This window comes from Schistocerca gregaria, unplaced genomic scaffold (assembly GCF_023897955.1).
Source record: "Schistocerca gregaria isolate iqSchGreg1 unplaced genomic scaffold, iqSchGreg1.2 ptg000066l, whole genome shotgun sequence".
Classification (NCBI taxonomy): Eukaryota; Metazoa; Arthropoda; class Insecta; order Orthoptera; family Acrididae; genus Schistocerca; species Schistocerca gregaria.
Window position 1 is genome coordinate 12,449,036 of NW_026061707.1, and position 23,490 is coordinate 12,472,525.

The window sequence follows — 23,490 nt, forward strand, 5'->3', positions numbered from 1 at the left end:
TGCGTAGACAGTTTGAGACATAACTCCCATGGCGAAAATTCCGCATGGTGCCTATCATACTCGGAACGTCCACAGATTACATGAAGCCTCCATATGTGCTTCGGAAACTACTACCGGTCTCCCAGGATTCGATCAAAGCATAGACAGTTTGACATTACTCCCATAGAGAACAGTCCGCATGGTGCCGGTTGTATTCAATCCCGATGTAATTTCTATGTTTCATCAACACTCTGAACGTCCACAGATTAGAGGAAAACTCCAGATGTGCTTCGGAAACTACTTCTGGTCTCTCAGGTATCGATGAAAGCGTAGACAGTTTGAGACATTACCCCCATGGAGAAAAGTCTTCATGGTGCCTGTTGCATTCAATCCCAAAGCAATATCTGTGTTTCATCAACACTCTGAACGTCCACAGATTACAGAATGCCTCCAGATGTGCTGTGGAACTACTACTGGTCTCCCAGGAATCGATCAAAGGATAGACAGTTTGAGACATTACTCGTATAGAGAAGAGTCCGCATGGTGCCTGTTGTATTCAATCCCGATGTAATTTCTGTGATTCATCAACACTCTGAATGTCCACAGATTACAGGAAGCCTCCAGATGTGTTTCGGAAACTACTTCTGGTCTCCCAGGTATCGATCAAAGCGTAGACAGTTTGAGACATTACTCCCATGGAGAAATGTCCGCATGGTGCCTGTTGTATTCAATCCCGATGCAATTTCTGTGTTTCATCAACACCCTGAAAATCTACAGATTACAGGAAGCCTTCAGATGTGCTTCGGAAACCACTACTGGTCCCCAGGGACGATCGAAGCGTAGATAGTTAGAGACATTACTCCCATGGAGAAAAGTCCGCATGGTGCTGTTGTATTCAATCCCGATGTAATTTCTGTGTTTCATAAACACTCAGAACGTCCACAGATTACAGGAAGCTTCCAGATGTGCTCTGGAAACTACTACTGGTCTCCCAGCAGTCGATCAAAGCGTAGACAGTTTGAGACATTACTCCCATGTGGAGAAGTCCTTATGGTGCCTGTTGTAATCAATCCCGATGCAATTTCTGTGTATCATTAACACTCTGAACGTCCATAGGTTACATGAAGCCTCCAGATGTGCTTCGGAAACTACTACTGGTCTCCAAGGAATCTATCAAAGCGTAGACAGTTTGGGACACTACTCCCATGCAGAAATTTCCGCATGGTGCCTGTTGTATTCAATCCCGATGCAATTTCTACATCTACATCTACATCCATACTCCGCAAGCCACCTGACGGTGTATGGCGGAGGGTACCCTGAGTACCTCTATCGGTTCTCCCTTCTATTCCAGTCTCGTATTGTACGTGGAAAGAAGGATTGTCGGTATGCTTCTGTGTGGGTTCTAATCTCTCTGATTTTATCCTCATGGTCTCTTCGCGAGATATACGTAGGAGGGAGTAATATACTGCTTGACTCTTCGGTGAAGGTATGTTCTCGAAACCTTAACAAAAGCTCGTACCGAGCTACTGAGCGTCTCTCCTGCAGAGTCTTCCATTGGAGTTTATCTATCATCTGCGTAACGCTTTCGAAGTTACTAAATGATCCTGTAACGAAGCGCGCTGCTCTCCGTTGGAACTTCTCTATCTCTTCTATCAACCCTACCTGGTGCGGTTCCCACACTGTTGAGCAGTATTCAAGCATTGGGCGAACAAGCGTACTGTAACCTACTTCCTTTGTTGTCGGATTGCATTTCCTGAGGATTCTTCCAATGAATCTCAGTCTGGCATCTGCTTTACCGACGATCAACTTTATATGATCATTCCATTTTAAATCACTCTTAATGAGTACTCCCAAATAATTTATGGAATTATTTCTTCCAGTTGCTGACCTGCTATTTTGTAGCTAAATGATAAGGGACCTATCTTTCTTTGTATTCGCATCACATTACACTTGTCTACATTGAGATTCAATTGCCATTCCGTGAACCATCCGTCAATTCGCTGCAGATCCTCCTGCATTTCAGTACAATTTTCCATTGTTGCAACCTCTCGATACACCACAGCATCATCTGCAAAAAGCCTCAGTGAACTTCCGATGTCATCCACCAGGTCATTTATGTATATTGTGAATACCAACGGTCCTATGACACTCCCCTGCGGCACACCTGAAATCACTCTTACTTTGGAAGACTTCTCTCCATTGAGAATGACATGCTGCGTTCTGTTATCTAGGAACTCCTCAATCCAATCACACAATTGATCTGATAGTCCGTATGCTCTTACTTTGTTCATTAAACGACTGTGGGGAACTGTGTCAATCGCCTTGCGGAAGTCAGGAAACACGGCATCTACCTGTGAACCCGTGTCTAAGGCCCTCTGAGTCTCGTGGACGAATAGCGCGAGCTGGGTTTCACACGACCGTCTTTTTCGAAACCCATGCTGCTTCCTACAGAGTAGATTTCTAGTCTCCAGAAAAGACATTATATTCGAACATAATACGTGTTCCAAAATTCTACAACTGATCGACGTTAGAGATATAGGTCTATAGTTCTGCACGTCTGTTCGACGTCCCTTCTTGAAAACGGGGATGACCTGTGCCCTTTTCCAATCCTTTGGAACGCTTCGCTCTTCTAGAGACCTACGGTACACCGCTGCAAGAAGGGGGGGCAAGTTCCTTCGCGTACTCTGTGTAAAATCGAACTGGTATTCCATCAGGACCAGCGGCCTTTCCTCTTTTGAGCGATTTTAATTGTTCCTCTATCCCTCTGTCGTCTACTTCGATATCTACCATTTTGTCAACTGTGCGACAATCTAGAGAAGGAAGCACAGTGCAGTCTTCCTCTGTGAAACAGCTTTGGAAGAACACATTTCGTAATTCGGCCTTTAGTCTGTCATCCTCTGTTTCAGTACCATTTTGGTCACAGAGTGTCTGGACATTTTGTATTGATCCACCTACCGCTTTGACATAGGACGAAAATTTCTTAGGATTTTCTGCCAAGTCAGTACATAGAACTTTACTTTCGAATTCATTGAAAGCCTCTCGCATAGCCCTCCTCACACTGCATTTCGCTTCAAGTAATTTTTGCTTGTCTGCAAGGCTTTGGCTATGTTTATGTTTGCTGTGAAGTTCCCTTTGCTTCCGCAGCAGTTTTCTAACTCGGTTGTTGTACCACGGTGGCTCTTTCCCATCTCTTACGATCTTGCTTGGCACATACTCATCTAACGCATATTGTACCATGGTTTTGAACTTTGTCCACTGATCCTCAACACTATCTGCACTTGAGACAAAACTTTTGTGTTGAGCCGTCAGGTACTCTGTAATCTGCTTTTTGTCACTTTTGCTAAACAGAAAAATCTTCCTACCTTTTTTAATATTTCTATTTACGGCTGAAATCATCGATGCAGTAACCGCTTTATGATCGCTGATTCCCTGTTCTGCATTAACTGATTCAAATAGTTAGGGTCTGTTTGTCACCAGAAGTTCTAATATGTTATCGCCACGAGTCGGTTTTCTGTTTAACTGCTCAAGGTAGTTTTCAGATAAAGCACTTAAAAATATTTCACTGGATTCTTTGTCCCTGCCACCCGTTATGAACGTTTGAGTCTCCCAGTCTATATCCGGCAAATTAAAATCTCCACCCAGAACTATAACATGGTGGGGAAATCTACTCGAAATATTTTCCAAATTATTCTTCAGGTGCTGAGCCACAACAGCTGCTGAGCCCGGGGGCCTATAGAGACAACCAATTACCATGTCTGAGCCTGCTTTAACCGTGACCTTCACCCAAATCATTTCACAATTCGAATCTCCGTCAATTTCCTTCGTTACTACTGCACTTCTTATCGCTATAAACACGCCTCCCCCTTCACTGTCCAGCCTATCTCTGCGGTATACATTCCAATCCGAGTTTAGGATTTCATTACTGTTTACGTCTGGTTTCAGCCAACTTTTTGTTCCTAGTACTATGTGGGCGTTGTGACCGTTTATTAATGAGAGCAGTTCTGGGACCTTTCTATAGACGCTCCTGCAGTTTACTATAAGCACATTAATATTGTTATTCCTTGTTGCATTTTGCCTACTCCTGCCTTGCCGCGTCTCAGGAGGCGTCTTGCCGGGCCTAGGGAGGGAGTTCTCTAACCTAAAAAAACCCCATGTGCACTCCACACGTACTCCTCTACCCTCGTAGCCGCTTACGGCGTGTAGTGCACGCCTGACCTATTCAGGGGGACCCTACATTTCTCCACCAGATAGCGGAGGTCGAGAAATTTGCACCCCAGCTCTCCGCAGAATCGTCTGAGCCTCTGGTTTAAGCCTTCCAGTCGGCTCCAAACCAGAGGACCGCGATCGGTTCTGGGAACGATACTACAAATAGTTAGCTCTGATTCCACCCCGCGAGCGAGGCTTTCCGCCTTCATCAACTCCGCCAACCGCCTGTACGAACTGAGGATGACCTCTGAACCCAGACGGCAGGAGTCATTGGTGCCGACATGAGCAACAATTTGCAGTCGGGTGCACCCAGTGCTCTCTATCGCCGCCGGTAGGGCCTCCTCCACATCTCGAATGAGACCCCCCGGCAAGCAGACAGAGTGAACACTGGCCTTCTTCCCCGACCTTTCCGCTATTTCCCTAAGGGGCTCGATCACCCGCCTAATGTTGGAGCTCCCAATAACTAATAAACCCCTCCCCCCGTGTACCTGCTCGGACCTTGCTGAAGGAGCGGCCACATGTCCACTCACAGGCAGAGCGGGCGATGCCACACGGCCAGCCTCCACATTGACCCTCGGCCTCGTGCGCCGCGAACGCCGCTGAACCCGCCACTCCCCTTCGGGAGAGGGTGACCAAACCGCGCACGTTGATGAAAGACAAAAATTGCATCGGGATTGAATATAACAGGCACCATGGGTACTTTTCTCCATGGGAGAAATGTCTCAAAATCACTACGCTTTGATTGTTCACTGGGAGACCAGTAGTAGTTTCCGAAGCACATCTGGTGGCATTATGTAATCGGTCTCCCAGGGAACGATCACATCGTAGACAGTTTGAGACATTACTCCCATGGAGAAAAGTCCGCATGGTGCATTGTGTATTCAATCCCGATGCAATTTCTGTGTTTCATCAACACTCGGAACGGTCACAGATTACATGAAGCCTCCAGATGTGCTTCGGAAACTACTACTGGTCTCCCAGGATTGGATCAAAGCATAGACTGTTTGAGACATTACTCCCATACATAAAAGTCCGCATGGTGAATGTTGTATTCAATCACGATGTAATTTCTGTGTTTCATCAACACTCTGAACGTCCACAGATTACAGGAGGACTACAGATGTGCTTCGGAAACAACTTCTTGTCCAGCAGGTATCGATCAAAGCGTAGACAGTTTGATACATTACTCCCATGGAGAGAAGTCCGCATAGTGCCTGTTGTATTTAATCCCGATGAAATTTCTGTGTTTCATCAACGCTCTGAACGTCCACAGATTACAGGAAGCCTCCGGATGTGGTTCGGAAACTACCACTGGTCTCCCAGGAATCGATCAAACCGTAGACTTTTTTTCAGACTTTACTCAAATGGAGAAAAGTCAGCATTAGCCTTTTGTTTTCAATCCCGATGCAATATCTGTGTTTCATCAACATTATAAACGTCCACAGATTACATGAAGCCTCCAGAAGTCCTTCGGAAGCTACTACTGGTGTCCCGGGGAACGATCAAAGCGTAGACAGTTTGAGACATTACTCCCATGTAGAGAAGTCGGCATTGTGCCTGTTGTATTCAATCCCGATGCAATTTCTGTGTTTCATTTACGCTCTGAACGTCCATAGATTACATGAAGCCTCCAGATGTGCTTCGGAAACTACTGCTGGTCTAACAGGAATCGACCAAATTGTAGACAGTTTGAGACATAACTCCCATTGAGAAAAGTCCGCATGGTGCCTGTTGTATTCAATCCCGATACGATTTCTGTGTTTCATCAACACACTGAACGTCCATAGATTACAGAATGCCGCCAGATGTGCATCGGAAACTACTACTGGTCTCCCGGGAATCGATTAAAGTGTAGAGAGTTTGAGACATTACTCCCTATGACAAAAGTCTTCTTGGTGTCTGTTGTAATCTACCCCGATTAAATTTCTGTGTTTCATCAATACTCAGAACGTCTACAGATTACAGGATGCTTCCAGATGTGCTGCGGAAACTACTACTGGTCTCCCAGGAATCGATCAAAGCTAAGACAGTTTGAGACATTACTCCCATGTAGAGAAGTCCGCATGGTGCCTGTTGTATTCAATAACGATGCAATTTCTGTGTTTCATTAACACTGTGAACGTCATAAGATTACGTGAAGCCTCCAGATGTGCTTCGGAAACTACAACTCGTCTCCCAGGAATCGATTAATGCGTAGACAGTTTGAGACATATCTCCCATGGAGAAAATTCCGCATGGTGCCTGTTTTACTCAATCCCGATGCAATTTTTGTGTTTCATCAACACTCTGAACGTCTACAGAATACTGGATGCCTCCAGATGTGATTCGGAAACTACTACTGGTCTCCCAGGAATCGATTAATGCGTAGACAGTTTGAGACATTTCTTCCATGGAGAAAAGTCCGCATGGTGCCTGTTATATTCAATCCCGATGCAATTTTTGTGTTTAATCAACGGTCTGAACGGCAACAGATTACAGGATTCCTCCAGATGTGCTTCGGAAACTACTACTGCACTCACAGTATTCGAACAAGGCATAGAAACTTTGAGACATTACTCCCATAGAGAAAAGTCCGCATGGTGACGGTTGTATTCAATCCCGATGTAATTTTTGTGTTACACCAACCCTCTGAATGTCCACAGATTACAGGAAGCCTCCGGATGTGCTTCGGAAAATACTACTGGTCTCCCAGGAATCGATCAAAGCGTAGACTGTTTTTCAGACATTACTCCCATGGAGAAAAGCCGGCATTTGGCCATTTGTTTTCAATCCCGAAGCAATTTCTGTGTTTCTTTAATATTCTAAACGTCCACAGATTACAGGAAGCCTCCGGATGTGCTTCGGAAACTACTACTGGTCTCCCAGGGAACAATCAAAGCGTAGTCAGTTTGAGACATTACTCCCATGGAGATTAGTCCGCATAGTGCCTGTTGTATTCAATCCCGATGAAATTTCTGTGTTTCATCAACGCTCTGAACGTCCACAGATTGCAGGAAGCCTCCGGATGTGCTTCTTAAACTACTACTGGTCTCCCAGCTTACGATCAAAGCGTAGACAGTTTGACACATTAATCCCTTTGAGAAAAGTCCGCATGGTGCCTGTTGCATTCAATTCCGATGTAATTTCTGTGTTTCATCAACACTCTGAACGTCCACATATTACAGGAAGCCTGCGGATGTGCTTCGGAAACTATTACTGGTCTCTCAGGAATCGATCAAAGCGTAGACTGTTTTTCAGACATTACTCCCATGGAGAAAAGCCGTATTTGGCCCTTTGTTTTCAATCCCGATGCAATTTCTGTGTTTCATCAATATTCTAATCGTCCACAGATTACAGGAAGCCTACGCATGTGCTTTGGAAACTACTACTGGTCCCCCAGCAATCGATCAAAGCGTAGACAATTTGAGACATTACTCCCATGGAGAAAATTCCGCATGATGCCTGTTGTATTCAATCCCGATGCAATTTTTGTGTTTCATCAACACTCTGAACGTCGAAAGATTACAGGATGCCTCCAGATGTGCTTCGAAAACTACTACTGGTATCTCAGGGAACAATCAAAGCGTAGACAGTTTGAGATATTACTCCCATGAAGAATAGTCCGCATGGTGCCTGTTATATACTACCCCGATACAATTTTTGTGTTTCATCAACGCTCTGAACGTCGACAGATTACAGGATGCCTCCAGATGTGCTTCGGAAACTACTACTGGTCTCCCAGGGAACAATCAAAGCGTAGACAGTTTGAGACATTACACCCATGGAGAAAAGTCCGCATGGTTCATTGTGTATTCAATCCCGATGCAATTTCTGTGTCTCGTCAACACTCGGAACGGTCACAGATTACATGAAGCTTCCAGATGTGCTTCGGAAACTACTACTGGTCTCCCAGGATTCGATCAAAAGCATAGACTGTTTGAGACATTACTCCCATACATAAAAGCCCGCATGGTGCCTGTTGTATTCAATCCCGATGTAATTTCTGTGTTTCATCAACGCTCTGATCGTCCACATATTACAGGAAGCCTCCGGATGTGCTTCTTAAACTACTACTGGTCTCCCAGCTTACGATCAAAGCGTAGACAGTTTGACACATTACTCCCATGTAGAGAAGTCCGCAAGGAGCCTGTTGTATTCAATCCCGATGAAATTTCTGTGTTTCATCGACGCTCTGAACGGACACAGATTACATGAAGCCTCCAGAAGTCCTTCGGAAACTACTACTGGTGTCCCAGGGAACGATCAAAGCGTAGACAGTTTGAGACATTACTCCCATTGAGAAAAGTCCGCATGGTGCCTGTTGTATTCAATCGCGATACAATTTCTGTGTTTCATCAACACACTGAACGTCCATAGTTTACAGAATGCCCCCAGATGTGCATCGGAAACTACTACTGGTCTCCCTGGAATCGATTAAAGTGTAGAGAGTTTGAGACATTACTCCCTATGACAAAAGTCTTCTTGGTGTCTGTTGTAATCAATCCCGATTAAATATCTGTGTTTCATCAACACTCAGAACGTCTACAGATTACAGGATGCTTCCAGATGTGCTGCGGAAAATACAACTGGTCTCCCAGGAATCGATCAAAGCTTAGACAGTTTGAGACATTACTCCCAAGTAGAGAAGTCCGCATGGTGCCTGTTATATTCAATCCCGATGCAATTTCTATGTTTCATTAACACTCTGATCGTCAAGAGATTACATGAAGCCTCCAGATGTGCTTCGGAAACTACTACTGCTCTCCCAGGAATCGACTAATGCGTAGACAGTTTGAGACATATCTCCCATGGAGAAAATTCCGCATGGTGCCCCTTTTACTCAATCCCGATGAAATTTTTGTGTTTCATCAACACTCTGAACGTCGACAGATTACTGGATGCCTCCAGATGTGCTTCGGAAACTACTACTGCTCTCCCAGTATTCGATCAAGGCATAGAAACTTTGAGACATTACTCCCATAGAGAAAAATCCGCATGGTGACGGTTGTATTCAATCCCGATGTAATTTTTTTGTTATATCAACACCCTGAATGTCCACAGATTACAGGAAGCCTCCGGATGTGCTTCGGAAAATACTACTGGTCTCCCAGGAATCGATCAAAGCGTAGACTGTTTCTCAGACATTACACCCATGGTGAAAAGTCGGCATTTGGCCCTTTGTTTTCAATCCCGAAGCAATGTCTGTGTTTCATCAATATTCTAAACGTCCACACATTACAGGAAGCTTCCGGATGTGCTTCGGAAACTACTACTGGTCCCCAGGAATCGATCAAAGCGTAGACAGTTTGAGACATTACTCCCATGGAAAAAATTCCGCAAGGTGCTGTTGTATTCAATCCCGATGAAATTTCTGTGTTTCATCAAGACTCTGAACGTCCACAGATTACAGGAAGCCTCCAGATGTGCTTCGGAAACTACTACTGGTCTCCCAGGATTCGATCAGAACATAGACTGTTTGAGACATTACTCCCATAGATAAAAGTCCGCATGGGGCCTGTTGTATTCAATCCCGATGTAATATCTGTGTTTCATCAACACTCTGAACGTCACAGATTACAGGAAGACTACAGATGTGGTTCGGAAACTACTTCTTGTCTACAAGGAATCGATCAAAGTGTAGACAGTTTGAGACATTACTCCCATGGAGAAAAGTCCGCATGGTGCCTGTTGCATTCAATCCCAAAGCAATACCTGTGTTTCATCAACACTCTGAACGTCCACAGATTACAGGATGCCTCCGGATGTGCTTCGGAAACTACCACTGGTCTCCCAGGAATCGATCAAAGCGTAGACTGTTTTTCAGACTTTACTCAAATGGAGAAAATTCAGCATTTGGCACTTAGTTTTGAATCCCGATGCAATATCTGTGTTTCATCAACACTCTGAACGTCCATAGATTACAGAATGCCTCCAGATGTGCTTTGGAAACTACTACTGGTTTCCCAGGAATCGATTAATACGTAGGCAGTTTGAGACATATCTCCCATGGAGAAAATTCCACATGGTGACGGTTGTATTCAATCCCGATGTATTTTTTGTGTTACACCAACACTCTGAACGTCCACAGATTACAGGAAGCCTCCGGATGTGCTTCGGAAAATACTACTGGTCTCCCAGGAATCGATCAAAGCGTAGACTGTTTTTCAGACATTACTCCCATGGAGAAAAGTCGGCATTTGTCCCTTTGTTTTCAATCCCGTAGCAATTTCTGTGTTTCATCAATATTCTAACCGTCCACAGATTAGAGGAAGCCTCCGGATGTGCTTCGGAAACTACTACTGGTGACGCAGGGAACAATCAAAGCGTAGTCAGTTTGAGACATTACTCCCTTGGAGAGAAGTCCGCAAAGTGCCTGTTGTATTAAATCCCGATGAAATTTCTGTGTTTCATCGACGCTCTGAACGTCCACAGATTTGAGGAAGCCTCCGGATGTGCTTCCTAAACTACTACTGCTCTCCCAGGGTACGATCAAAGCGTAGACAGTTTGACACATTTCTCCCATTGAGAAAATTCCGCATGGTGCCTGTTGCATTCAATCCCAAAGCAATATCTGTGTTTCATCAACACTCTGAACGTCCACAGATTACAGGAAGCCTCCGGATGTGCTTCGGAAACTACCACTGGGCTCCCAGGAATCGATCAAATCGTGGACTGTTTTTCAGACATTACTCAAATTGAGAAAAGTCAGCATTTAGCCATTTGTGTTCAATCCCGATGCTATATCTGTGTTTCATGAATATTCTAAACCTCCACAGATTACATGAAGCCTCCAGAAGTCCTTCGGAAACTACTACTTGTGTCCCAGGGAACGATCAAAGCGTAGACAGTTTGAGACATTACTCCCATGTAGAGAAGTCGGCATTGTGCCTGTTGTATTCAATCCCGATGCAATTTCTGTGTTTCATTAACGCTCTGAACGTCCATAGATTACACGAAGCCTCCAGATGTGCTTCGGAAACTACTACTGGTCGAACAGGAATCGACCAAATTGTACACAGTTTGAGACATAACTCCCATTGAGAAAAGTCCGCATGATGCCTGTTGTATTCAATCCCGATACAATTTCTGTGTTTCATCAACACACTGAACGTCCATAGTTTACGGAATGCCCCCAGATGTGCATCAGAAACTACTACTGGTCTCCCAGGAATAGATTAAAATGTAGAGAGGTTGAGACATAACTCCCTATGACAAAAGTCTTCTTGGTCTCTGTTGTAATCAATCCCGATTAAATATCTGTGTTTGATCAACACTCAGAACTTCTACAGATTACAGGATGCTTCCAGATGTGCTGCGGAAACTACTACTGGTCTCCCAGGAATCGATCAAAGCTTAGACAGTTTGAGACATTACTCCCAAGTAGAGAAGTCCGCATGGTGACGGTTGTATTCAATCCCGATGTAATTTTTGTGTTATACCAACACTCTGAACGTCCACAGATTACAGGAAGTATTCGGATGTGCTTCGGAAAATACTACTGGTCTCCCAGGAATCGATGAAAGCGTATAGTGTTTTTCAGACATTACACCCATGGAGAAAATTCGGCATTAGGACCTTTGTTTTCAATCCCGAAGCAATTTCTGTGTTTCATCAATATTCTAAACGTCCACAGATTACAGGAAACCTCCGGATGTGCTTCGGAATCTACTACTGGTCTCCCAGGGAACAATCAAAGCGTAGTCAGTTTGAGATATTACTCCCATGGAGAGAAGTCGGCATAGTGCCTGTTGTATTCAATCCTGAAGAAATTTCTGTGTTTCATCAACGCTCTGAACGTCCACAGATTACAGGAAGCCTCCGGATGTGATTCTTAAACTACTCCTGGTTTCCCAGCTTACGATCAAAGCGTAGACAGTTTGACACATTACTCCCATTGAGAAAAGTCCGCATGGTGCCTGTTGCATTCAATCCCGAAGCAATATGTGTGTTTCATTAACACCCAGAACGTCCACAGATTACATGAAGCGTCCGGATGTGCGTCGGAAACTACCACTGGTCTCCCAGGAATTGATCAAACCGTAGACTGGTTTTCAGACATTACTCAAATGGAGAAAAGTCAGCATTTGGCCCTTTGTTTTCAATCCCGATGCAATTCTGTGTTTCATCAATATTTTACACGTCCACAGATTACATGAAGCCTCCAGAAGTCCTTCGGAAACTACTACTTGTGTCCCAGGGAACGATCAAAGCGTAGACAGTTTGAGACATTACTCCCATGTAGAGAAGTCGGCATTGTGCCTGTTGTATTCAATCCCGATGCAATTTCTGTGTTTCATTAACGCTCTGAACGTCCATAGATTACACGAAGCCTCCAGATGTGCTTCGGAAACTACTACTGGTCGAACAGGAATCGACCAAATTGTACACAGTTTGAGACATAACACCCATTGAGAAAAGTCCGCATGATGCCTGTTGTATTCAATCCCGATACAATTTCTGTGTTTCATCAACACACTGAACGTCCATAGTTTACGGAATGCCCCCAGATGTGCATCAGAAACTACTACTGGTCTCCCAGGAATCGATTAAAATGTAGAGAGGTTGAGACATTACTCCCTATGACAAAAGTCTTCTTGGTCTCTGTTGTAATCAATCCCGATTAAATATCTGTGTTTGATCAACACTCAGAACTTCTACAGATTACAGGATGCTTCCAGATGTGTTGCGGAAACTACTACTGGTCTCCCAGGAATCGATCAAAGCTTAGACAGTTTGAGACATTACTCCCAAGTAGAGAAGTCCGCATGGTGACGGTTGTATTCAATCCCGATGTAATTTTTGTGTTATACCAACACTCTGAACGTCCACAGATTACAGGAAGTATTCGGATGTGCTTCGGAAAATACTACTGGTCTCCCAGGAATCGATGAAAGCGTATAGTGTTTTTCAGACATTACACCCATGGAGAAAAGTCGGCATTAGGCCCTTTGTTTTCAATCCCCAAGCAATTTCTGTGTTTCATCAATATTCTAAACGTCCACAGATTACAGGAAGCCTCCGGATGTGCTTCGGAATCTACTACTGGTCTCCCAGGGAACAATCAAAGCGTAGTCAGTTTGAGATATTACTCCCATGGAGAGAAGTCGGCATAGTGCCAGTTGTATTCAATCCTGAAGAAATTTCTGTGTTTCATCAACGCTCTGAACGTCCACAGATTACAGGAAGCCTCCGGATGTGAATCTTAAATTACTACTGGTCTCCCAGCTTACGATCAAAGCGTAGACAGTTTGACACATTACTCCCATTGAGAAAAGTCCGCATGGTGCCTGTTGCATTCAATCCCGAAGCAATATGTGTGTTTCATCAACACTCAGAACGTCCACAGATTACATGAAGCGTCCGGATGTGCGTCGGAAACTACCACTGGTCTCCCAGGAATCGATCAAACCGTAGACTGGTTTTCAGACATTACTCAAATGGAGAAAAGTCAGCATTTGGCCCTTTGTTTTCAATCCCGATGCAATATCTGTGTTTCATCAATATTTTACACGTCCACAGATTACATGAAGCTTCCAGAAGTCCTTCGGAAACTACTACTGGTGTCCCAGGGAACGATCAAAGCGTAGACAGTTTGAGACATTACTCCCATGGAAAAAATTGAGCATGGTACCTGTTGTATTCAATCCCGATGTAATATCTGTTATTCAATAACACTCTGTACGTCCACAGATTACACAATGCTTTCAGATGTGCTTCGGAAAGTACTACTGGTCAGCTAGGAATCGATCAAAGCGTAGACAATTTGAGACATTACTCCCATGTAGAGAAGTCGGCATTGTGCCTGTTGTATTCAATCCTGATACAATTTCTGTGTTTCATCAACACACTGAACGTCCATAGATGACAGAATGCCCCCAGATGTGCATCGTAAAGTACTACTGGTCTCCCAGGAATCGATCAAAGCGTAACCTGTTTTTCAGACATTACTCCCATGGAGAAAAGTCGGCATTTGGCCCTTTGTTTTCAATCCCGAAGCAATTTCAGCGTTTCATCAATATTCTAAACGTCCACAGATTACAGGAAGCCTCCGGATGTGCTTCGGAAACTACTGCTGGTCTCCCAGGGAACAATCAATGCGTAGTCAGTATGAGACATTACTCCCATGGAGAAAATTCCGCATGGTGCCTGTCGTATTCAATCCCGATGCAATTTCGGTGTTTCATCAACACTCGGAACGTCCTCAGATTACATGAAGCCTCCAGATGTGCTTCGGGAAATACTACTGGTCTCCCAGGAATCGATCAAAGAGTGGACAGTTTGATACTTTACTCCAATGGAGAAAAGTCCGCAAGGTGCTGTTGTATTCAATCCCGATGAAATTTCTGTGTTACATCAACACTCTGAACGTCCACAGATTACAGGAAGCCTGCAGATGTGCTTCGGAAACTACTACTGGTCTCCCAGGAATCGATCAAAGCGTAGACAGTTTGAGACATTACTCCCATGGAGAAATTTCCGCTTGGTGCCTGTTGTATTCAATCCCGATGCAATTTCTATGCTTCATCAACACTCTGAAAGTCCACAGATTACAGGATGCCTCCAGATGTGCTTCGGTAACACTTACTTGTCTCTCGGGGAACAATCAAACCGTAGACAGTTTGAGATATTACTACCATGAAGAAAAGTCCGCATGGTGACTGTTATATACAATCCCGATGCAATTTTTGGTTTCATCACCGCTCTGAACGTCCACAGATTACATGAAGCCTCCAGAAGTCCTTCGGAAACTACTACTGGTGTCCCAGGGAACGATCAATACGTAGACAGTTTGAGACATAACTCCCATGGAGAAAATTCAGCATGGTGCCTGTTTTACTCAATCCCGATGCACTTTTTGTGTTTCATCAACACTCTGAACGTCGACAGATTACTGGATGCCTACAGATGTGCTTCGGAAACTACTACTGGTCTCCCAGGGAACAATCAAAGCGTAGTCAGTTTGAGACATTACTCCCATAGACTAAAGTCCGCATGGTGACTAATGCATTCAATACCGATGCAATATCTGTGTTTCATTAACATTCTGTATGTCCACAGATTACAGGAAGACTCCAGATGTGCCTCAAAAACTACTTCTATTCTCCCAGGAACCGATCAAAGCGTAGACTGTTTTTCAGACATTACTCCCATGGAGAAAAATCAGCATTTGGCACTTTGTTTTCAATCCCGATGTAATTTCTGTGTTTCAACAATATTCTAAACCTCCACAGATTACATGAAGCCTCCAGGTGTCCTTCGGAAACTACTACTGGTGTCCCAGGGAACGATCAATGCGTAGACAGTTTGAGACATAACTCCCATGGAGAAAATTCCGCAAGGTGCCTGTTTTACTCAATCCCGATGCGCTTTTTGTGTTTCATCAACACTCTGAACGTCGACAGATTACTGGATGCCTACAGATGTGCTTCGGAAACTACTACTGGTCTCCCAGGGAACAATCAAATCGTAGTCAGTTTGAGACATTACTCCCATAGACTAAAGTCCGAGTGGTGACTAATGCATTCAATACCGATGCAATATCTGTGTTTCATTAACACTCTGAACGTCCACAGATTACAGGAAGACTCCAGATGTGCCTCGGAAACTACTTCTGGTCTCCCAGGAATCGATCAAAGCGTAGACTGTTTTTCAGACATTACTCCCATGGAGAAAAATCAGCATTTGGCCCTTTGATTTCAATCCCGATGCAATTTCTGTGTTTCAACAATATTCTAAACCTCCACAGATTACAGGAAGCCTACGGATGTGCTTCGGAAACTACTACTGGTCCCCAAGGAATCGATCAAAGCGTAGACAGTTTGAGACATTACTCCCATGAAGAAAATCCCGCATGGTGCCTGTCGTATTCAATCCCGATGCAATTTCTGTGTTTCATCAACACACGGAACGTCCTCATATTACATGAAACCTCCAGATGTGCTTCGGAAACTACTACTGGTCTCCCAGGAATCGATCAAAGCGTAGACAGTTTGATACATTACTCCCATGGAGAAAAGACCGCAAGGTGCCTGTTGTATTCAATCCCGATGCAAATTTTGTGTTTCATCAACGTTCTGAACGTCGACAGATTACAGGATGCCTCCAGACGTGCTTCGGGAACTACTACTGGTCTCCCAGGGATACAATCAAATCGTAGACAGTTTGAGACATTACTCCCAATTGAGAAAAGTCCGCATGGTGCCTGTTGTATTCAATCTCGATATAATTTCTGCGTTTCATCAACACTCTGAAAGTCCACAGGTTACAGAATGATTCCAGATGTGCTTCGGAAACTTCAACTGGTCTCCCAGGAATCGATCAAAGCGTAGACAGTTTAAGACATTACTCCCATGCAGAAAATTTCGAGTGGTGCCTGTTGTATTCAATCACGATACAATGTCTGAGCCTCATCAACACTCTGAACGTCCACAGATTACAGGAAGCCTTCAGATGTGCTTCGAAAACTACTACTGGCCTCCCAGGTGTCGCTCAAAGCGTACACTGTTTGAGACATTACTCCCTATGACAAAAGTCTTATTGGTGCCTGTTCTTTGTTTCATTAACACTCAGAACGTCCACAGATCACAGGAAGCCTCCGGATGTGCTTCGGAATCTTCTACTGATCTCCCAGGGAACGATCGAAGCGTAGACAATTTGAGACATAACTCCCGTGGAGAAAAGTCCTCATTTGGCTTGTTGTATTCATTCCCGATTTAATTTCTGTGTTTCATCAACACTCGGAACGTCCTCAGATTACATGAAGCCTCCAGATGCGCTTCGGAAACTGCTACTGGTCTCCCAGGGAACGATCAAAGGATACACAGTTTGAGACAGTACTCCCATGGAAAAAAGTCCGTATTTATCCTGTTGTATTCAACCCGATGCAATATCTGTGGTTTATCAACACACTGAGTGTCCACAGATTGCAGAATGCCTCCAGATGTGCTTCGGATACTACTACTGCTCTCCCAGGAATCAATCAAACGTAGACATTTTGAGACATTACCCCCAATGAGCAAAGTCTGCATGGTGGCTGTTGTATTCAATACCGATGCAATTTCTGTGTTTGAGCAACACTCTGAACGTAAACAGATTACATAATGCTTTCAGATGAGCTTCGGAAAGTACTACTGGTCTCCCAGGAATCGATCAAAGCGTAGACAGTTAGAGACATTACTCCCATTGAGCAAAGACCGCATGGTGTCTGTTGCATTCCATTCCGATGCAATTTCTGTGCTTCATCAAACCTCTGAACGTCCACAAATTACGGGAAGCCTTCAGATGTGTGTCGGAAACCACTACTGGTTTCCCAGGGAATGATCAAAGCGTAGACAGAATGAGATTTTCATTCGGCAGCTTAGAGTGCGCCGATATGAAACTTCCTGGCAGATTAAAACTGTGTTCCCGACCGAGACTCGAACTCGGGACCTTTGCATTTCGTGGGCAAGTGCTCAACCATCACAGTTACCGAAGCACTACTCACGGCCGGTAGTCACAGCTTTACTTCTGCCAGTATCTCGTCTCTTACCTTCCAAAGTTTACAGAAGATCTAATTCTGGAAACATCCCCCAGGCTGTGGCTAAGCCATGTCTCCGCTATATCCTTGCTTTTAGGAGTTCTAGACCTGCAAGTTTTGCTTTAAATCTTCTGTAAAGTTTGGAAGGTAGGAGACGAGATACTGGCAGAAGTAAAGATGTGGGTATCGGGCGTGAATCGTGCTTCGGTAGCTCAGTTGGTAGAGCACTTGCCCGCGAAAGGCAAAGTTGCCGATTTCGTGTCTCGGTCGAGCACACAGTTTTAATCTGCCAGGAAGTTTCAAAGCGTAGACAGTTTGAGACACTATTCCCGTTTAGAAAAGGCCGCATGGTGCCTGTTGTATTCAATCCCGATGCAATTTCTGTGTTTCATCAACACTCTGAAGGTGCACAGATTACGGAATGCCTCCTGATGTACTTCGGAAACTACTACTGGTCTCCCAGGAATCGATCAGAGTGTGGACAGTTTGAGACAATACGACCATTGAGAAAAGTCCACATGGTGCCTGTTGTATAGCATCCCGATGCAATTTCTGTGCATCATCAACACTCTGAACGTCCACAGATTACAGGAAGTCTTCAGATGTGCCTCGGAAACTACTACTGTTCTACCAGGGAACGATCAAATGGTAGACATTTTCACACATTACTCCCGTGGAGAAAAGTCCGCATGGTGCCTGTTGTATTCAATCCCGATGCAATATCTGTGTTTCATCAACACTCTGAATGTCCACAGATTACAGAATGCCTCCATATGTGCTACGGAAACTATCACTGGTCTCCCAGGAATCGATCAAAGCGTAGACAGTTTAAGACATTACCCCCATGCAGAAAATTCCGAGTTATGCCTGTTGTATTCAATCACGATGCAATTTCTGTGCCACATCAACACTCTGAACGCCCACGGATTACAGGAAGCCTTCAGATATGCTTCGAAAACTACTACTGGTCTCCTAGGGAGCGATCAAAGCGTAGACAGTTTGAGCCATTACTCCCTATGACAAAAGTCCGCATGATGCCTGTTTTATTCAATCCCGACGCAATTTCTGAGATTCATCAACACTCTGAACGTCCACAGATTACAGGAAGCCTCCAGACGTGCTTTCTGAAACTAAACTGGTCGACCAGGGAACGATCAAATCTTAGACAGTTCAAGACATTACTCCCTATGACAAAAGTCCGCATGGTGCCTGTTGTATTCAATCCTGGTGCAATTTCTGTGTTTCATCAATAGTCTGAACGTCCAAAGATCACACGAAGCGTCCAGATGTTCTACGGAAACTATTACTGGTCTCTCCGGGAACGATCAAAGCGTAGACAGTCTTACACATTACTCTCGTGGTGAAAAGTCCGCATTTGGCTTGTTGTATTCAATCCAGATGCAATTTCTGTGCCACATCAACACTCTGAACGTCCACAGATTATAGGTAGCCTCCAGATCTGCTTCAGAAACTACAACTTGACTCCCACTGATCGATCAAAGCGTAGACAGTTCGAGACATTACTCCCATGGAGAAAAGTCCGCATGATGCCTGTTGTATTCAATGCCGATGCAATTTCTGTGTTTCATCAACACTCTGAACGTCCACAGATTACAGGATGGCTCCAGATGTGCTTTGGAAACTACTGCTTTAGTCTCAGATAACGATCAAAGATTAGACAGTTTGAGACATTACTCCCATGGAGAAAAGTGCGCATGGTGAATGTTGTATGCAATGGGGATGCAATTACTTTGTTTCATCAACACTCTGAACGTCCACAGATTACAGGAAGTCTTCAGATGTGCTTCGGAAACTAGTACCGGTTTCCAAGGGAACGATCAAAGCGTAGAAATTTGAAACATTACTCCCATGGAGAAAAGTCCGCATGGTGACTGTTGTATGCAATCCCGATGCAATATCTGTGTTTCATCAACACTCTGAATGTCTACAGACTATATAATGCTTTCAGATGTGCTTCGGAAACTACTACTGGTCTCCCAGGAATCGATCAAAGCGTAGACATTTTGAGACATTACCCCCAATGAGCAAAGTCTGCATGGTGCCTGTTGTATTCAATTCCGATGCAATTTCTGTGTTTGATCAAAACCCTGAACGTAAACAGATTACATAATGTTTTCAGATGTGCTTCGGAAAGTACTACTGGTCTCCCAGGAATCGATCAAAGCGTAGACAATTTGATACATTACTCCCATGGAGAGAAGTCCGCATGGTGGCTGTTGTATTCAATCCCGATGCAATTTCTGTGTTTCGTCAACACTCTGAACGTCCACAGATTACAGGAAGCCTCCAGATGTGCTTCTTAAACTACTACTGGTCTCCCTGGGTACGATCAAAGCGTAGGCAGTTTGAGACATTACTCCCTTGGAGAGGAGTCCACAAGGTGTTTTTTGTATTCAAACCCGATGGAATTTCCGTGTTTCATCATCACTCTGAAGGTCCACAGATTACGGAATACCTCCTGATGTGCTTCGGAAACTACTACTGGTCTCCCAGTAATCGATCAGAGTGTTGACAGTTTGAAACAATACACCCATTGAGAAAAGTCCGCATGGTGCCTGTTGTATCGCATCCCGATGCAATTTCTGTGTTTCATCAACACTCTGAACGTCCACAGATTACAGGAAGTCTTCAGATGTTCTTCGGAAACTACTACTGTTCTCCCAAGGAACGATCAAATCGTAGACAATTTAACAAATTACACCCGAGGAGAAAAGTCCGCATGATGCCTGTTGTATTCAATCGCAACGGAGAAAAGTCCACATGGTGCCTGTTGTAATCAATCCCGATGCAATTTCTGTGTTTGATCAACACTCTGAACGTCAACAGGATACAGAAATCCTCATGATGTGCTTCAGAAACTACTACTGGTCTCCCATGGAACGATCAAGTCGTAGACACATTAACACATTACTCCCGTGAAGAAAAGTCCGCATTTAGCCTGTTGTATACAATCCCGATGCAATTATTGTGCATCATTAACACTCTGAGAGTCCACAGATTACAGGAAGCTTCCAGATGTGCTTCAGAAACTACAACTGTTCTCCCAGGAATGGATCAAAGCGTAGACAGATTGAGACATTATTCCCATGGAGAAAAGTCCTAATGGTGCCTGTTGTATTCAATCCCGATGCAATTTCTGCGTTTCATCAACACTCTGAAGGTCCAAAGATTTCAGAATGCCTCCAGATGTGCTTCGGAAACTACTACTGGTCTCCCAGGAAACGATCAAAGCGTAGACAGTTTGAGACATTACTCCTTATGACAAAAGTCCGCATGCTGCATGTTGTATTAAATCCCGATGCAATTTCTGTGTTTCATAAACACTCTGAAATTCCACAGATTACAGGAAATCTGCAGATGTGCTTTGGAAACTACTACTTTACTCTCAGATAACGCTCGAAACGTAGTCAGTTTGAGACATTACTCCCATGGAGAAGAGTCCGCATGGTATCTGTTGTATTCTATCCCGATGGATCGTCTACACATTACAGAATGCTTTCAGATGTGCTTCGGAAACTACTACTGGTCCAACAGGAATCCATCGAAGCGTAGACAGTTAGAGACGCTACTCCCATTGAGCAAAGAGTGCATGGTGTCAGTTGCATTCAATCCCTATGAAATTTTTGTGCTTCAACACTCTGAACGTCCACAGATTACAGGAAGTCTTCCAATGAGCTTCGGAAACTACTACTGGTCTCCCAGGGTACGATGAAAGCGTAGACAGTTTGAGACATTACTCCCTATGACAAATGTCCGCATTATGCGTGTTGTATACAATCTCGATGCAATTTCTGTGATTCATCAACACTCTGAACGTTCACAGATTACAGAAAACCTCCTAAGGCGCTTCTTAAACTACTACTGGTCTCCCAGTGTACGATTAAAACGTAGAAAGTTTAGACATTACTCCCTTGGAGAGAAGTCCTCATGGTACAACTGTTCTCCCAGGAATGGATCAAAGCGTAGACAGATTGAGACATTACTCCCATGGAGAAAAGTCCTAATGGTGCCTGTTGTTTTCAATCCCGATGCAATTTCTGCGTTTCATCAACACTCTGAATGTCCAAAGATTTCAGAATGCCTCCAGATGTGCTTCGGAAACTACTACTGGTCTCCCAGGAAACGATCAAAGCGTAGACAGTTTGAGACATTACTCCCTATGACACGAGTCCGCATTGTGCCTGTAGTATTCAATCCCGATGGAATTTCTGTGTTTCATCAACACTCTGAAGGTACACTGATTACACAATCCTCCAGATGTGCTTTGAAAACTACTCCTGGTCTCCCAGGAATCGATCAGAGCGTAGACAGTTTGAGACAATACACCCATTGAGAGAAGGCTGCATGTTGCCTGTAGTATTCAATCCCGATGCAATTTCTGTGTTTCATCAACACTCCGAACGTCCACAGATTACAGGAAGATTTCAGATGTGCTTCGGAAGCTACTACTGGTCTCCTAGGGAACGATCAAAGAGTAGACAGTTTGAGACATTACTCCCATGGAGAAAAGTCCGTATTTGGCCTGTTGTATTCAACCCGATGCAATATCTGTGTTTCATCAACACACTGAGTGTCCACAGATTGCAGAATGCCTCCAGATGTGCTTCGGATACTACTACTGGTCTCCCAGGAATCAATCAAAGCGTAGACATTTTGAGACATTACCCTCAATGAGCAAAGTCTGCATCATGCATGTTGTATTCAATACCGATGCAATTTCTGTGTTTGATCAACACTCTGAACGTAAACGGATTACATAAAGCTTTCAGATGTGCTTCGGAAAGTACTACTGGTCTCCCAGGAATCGATCAAAGCGTAGACAGTTAGAGACATTACTCCCATTGAGCAAAGACCGCATGGTGTCTGTTGCATTCCATTCCGATGAAATTTCTGTGTTTCATCAACCCTCTGAACGTCCACAAATTACGGGAAGCTTTCAGATGTGCGTCGGAAACCACTACTGGTTTCCCAGGGAATGATCAAAGCGTAGACAGAATGAGATTAACATTCGGCAGCTTAGTGTGCGCTGATATGAAACTTCCTGGCAGATTAAAACTGTGTTCCCGACCGAGACTCGAACTTGGGACCTTTGCATTTCATGGGCAAGTGCTCTACCATCACAGTTAACGAAGCACGACTCACTGCTGTTACTCACAGCTTTACTTCTGCCAGTATCTCGTCTCTTACCTTCCAGACTTTACAGAAGCTGTAATTCTGGAAACATCCCCCAGGCTGTGGCTAAGCCATGTCTCCGCTATATCTTTTCTTTTAGCAGTGCTGGACCTGCAAGTATCGTATTAAATCTTGCCCGCGAAAGGCAAAGGTGCCGATTTCGTGTCTCGGTCGGGCACACAGTTTCAATCTGTCAGGAAGTTTCAAAGCATCGACAGTTTGAGACATTATTCCCGTTTAGAAAAGGCCATATGGTGCCTGTTGTATTCAATCCCGATGCCATTTCTGTGTTTCATCAACACTCTGTACGTCCACAGATTACATGCTTTCAGATGTGCTTCGGAAAGTACTACTGGTCTCCGAGGAATCGATCAAAGCGTAGACAATTAGAGACCTTACTCCCATTGAATAAAGACTGTATGGTGTCTGTTGCATTCAATCCCGATTCAATTTCTGTGCTTCATCAACACTCTGAACGTCCACGTATTACAGGAAGCCTTCAGATGTGCTTCGGAAACTACCACGGGTTTCCCAGGGAGTGATCAAAGCGTAGACAGTTTGAGACATTACTCCCTTGGAGAGGAGTCCACATGGTTTTTCTTGTATTCAAACCCTAT